The sequence below is a fragment of the Nicotiana tabacum genome, chromosome 16, assembly GCF_000715075.1.
Source record: "Nicotiana tabacum cultivar K326 chromosome 16, ASM71507v2, whole genome shotgun sequence".
Taxonomy (NCBI): Eukaryota; Viridiplantae; Streptophyta; class Magnoliopsida; order Solanales; family Solanaceae; genus Nicotiana; species Nicotiana tabacum.
Window position 1 is genome coordinate 100493276 of NC_134095.1, and position 3045 is coordinate 100496320.

Here is a 3045-nt window from a genome sequence, read left to right on the forward strand (position 1 = left end):
CCAATAGGTGAATTATCAAAAATAATAATTTTGGAAATAATTATTGGGATTTTATGGATGAAAAGGGGGAAATAAATTAATTAAAAACCCTTTAAAATTTTGGAAAAATAATAAAACCCTTGGACATGCTTATATATGCATGCATATTCTATTTTGAAGGTATTTTGCATATTGAAAATATATAGGAAAAAATTGGGTATCAACAGCTACCCCTCTTTACCTGGAAGAATAAAAGAGTTTCCGGGTAAAGAAATGATGGCCACTTTTGACCGAACGAAACGGTTTGAAGAAGTTAGGTCGCACTCTGGCTTCTCAGCTGCCTAGATATCCCTGGTCTTATAGGAATCAGACTGTATGGATTTCGGGATCCATCGGCGGAGTATACCGATGAAGACCTTTCAAAAACGGACGCAGTATCTAGGGCTGGGTGAGTGAAAGGTTTACGGGAATGGTTAGGTTTGATATGGCTAAGGGAACTGGAGTGGGATCGCTCCTGCTGGGGGTAGCCGTTGCTTGCTGGTTTACCTACAATTAGAAACAATACAAGTACATATTGTGCATAAATTTAAACATGATGCAAATTCCCATTGGACCATGAATGTTATCTTTGGACGATTAGGATGACGTCCTTAGACCATGATGTCCTGGGCCATGAAGCGTATGATAAGGGATTTGCAGGCCATGAAATGATGTTCTCGGGCTATGAGGATGGTTCCTCCGAACCATGACGCCTTTGAATAGTGATATGCAAAAGATTGAAAGAGATCCTCAGGCCATGACATGGTGTCCTCGGGCTATGAAGATGGTGCCTCCGAATGATGACCCCTTTGGATGAGTTGGCGATATTTCAGCCCATGAAAAATGCAGTAGTATGATGCGGACAAGACAGAGCTTAGTCTTGCGAATTGAAGGGCAGAGCTTAGCCCGTAAGAAAAGAGAAATAAACAGTGTTTGAGATGGCACTTAGTTTCGAAGAAAATTGGAGGCAGAGCTTAGCATCAGAAGGCAGAATGATAGCCTTATGCAAAGATGCGAATGCAGATGGAGGTAGGGCTTAACCTCGGAAGGTAGAATAGTAGCCTTATGCAATGTAGATGCAGATGGGGACAATGTTTAGTCTCGAAAGGTAGAATGGTAGCCTTATGCAATGCAGATGCAGATGGAGATAACGTTTAGTCTCGAAAGGCAGGATAGTAGCCTTATGCAAGAATGCAGATGGAGACAATGTTTAGTCTTGGAAGACAGAATGATAGCCTTATGCAATGCAGAATGATAGCCTTATGCAACGCAGATGCAGATGGAGACAACGTTTAGTCTCGGAAGGCAGAATGGTAGCCTTATGTAATGCAGATGTAGATGAAGATAGCATTTAGTCTCGGAAGGCAGAATGGTAGCCTTATGCAAGAAATAAAATAACAAATGACAGTAGAGTTCTCTTAGCTGATAGCAGATTGCGGCGTCGTGATTATTGGGAGCATTGTGACATACGGGACATCATTGGCGTGTGCTGATAGCAAGTGTTGGCAAGTGCAACGGTCCAGAGAGTCGTATTCTTGGACAATGTTTGTTCCATGGGCGTATAGTATGTTTAACGATTTCGCAACCCTAGTGCATGCATCCAAAGAAAAATCGTGAGTATTGTAAAAGGGGAGGTTAGTTCGTATCCACACTAGCTTTACTTGACTCATTTGACTTTGATTTGGTGATACCATTTGTATCATTGGGGTAGCGTTTCTAAACAAAGCAATTTAAATAATAAACATGCATGATTTTGTAAAAGTATGACACAAATGTATAATTAAAAAATAACTTTTAGATGAACCGACAACTGTGACGTGGTTAAGGATGTTGCAACCTCTCTAGCTACGGAATTTTGAGGGTCCTCATCAAAATTCTACCCTATTTTACTTGGTTGACGTTTCTAAATATTGCTCGTACGACGATCGGCTGAAATTACTTTAAAATTTTGAGGGCCCCAGTTTCTAATTGGGGGGGGGGGAGGATGAAATTTTTATTAAATTGTGACCGATACCATAGGGCTGTCTACGTATCCCCTCTTAAACGGGAGTCAGGTCAGGCGTAGTTCAATTTATATCATATAAGGGAAGCATAAAAAATATACATAGTAACGCTTGACCGCATCTAAATTGTCGGCTTTGGCCAGACTTCTCCGTCCATTTCTACAAGTATGAGGGTTCCTCCTATCAAAACCCGATGAACCATGTATGGACCCTGCCAGTTGGGAGAGAAATTACCTTTGGCTTCATCTTGATGCAAAAAATTTTTCTTTAACACCAGCTGCCCCGGTGTGAACTGTCTCGGCTTGACTCTTTTGTTAAAGGCTCTAGACATTCTGTTCTGATAGAGTTGATCATGGCAGACTGCATTCATTCTCTTTCCATCTATAAGGGCTAGTTGTTCATAATGACTTTTTACCCACTCTGCGTCGTCGAGCTTAACTTCTTGTATGATCCTTAGGGAATGAATTTCTACCTCAGCAGGAATGACAGCCTCTGTACCGTAAACCAGCATATAGGGGGTTACCCCGGTTGATGTGCGGATTGTGGTGCGATACCCCAGTAGAGCAAATGATAACTTCTCGTGCCACTGTTTATGATTTTCTATCATTTTCCTCAATATCTTCTTGATATTCTTGGTGGCAGCTTCTACAGCTCCATTCATTTAAGGCCTGTAAGCTGTAGAATTCTTGTGTCCGATCTTGAAAGTTTCACATATGGTTTTCATCAAGTCACTGTTGAGGTTGGAGCCGTTATTAGTAATGATTGACTCTGGAATCCCGAATCGACAAACAGTGCGATTGCGGACAAAGTCTGCCACGACTTTCTTAGTCACTGCTTTGTAAGATGTTGCTTCGACCCATTTGGTGAAATAGTTGATGGCTACTAGGATAAACCTGTGTCCGTTGGAAGCAACATGCTCGATTGGTCCAATAACGTCCATTCCCCAAGTGGCGAACAGCCACGGTGAGCTTGTTGTGTTGAGTTCGCTCGGAGGTACCTTTATCATGTCTGTATGTATCTGACA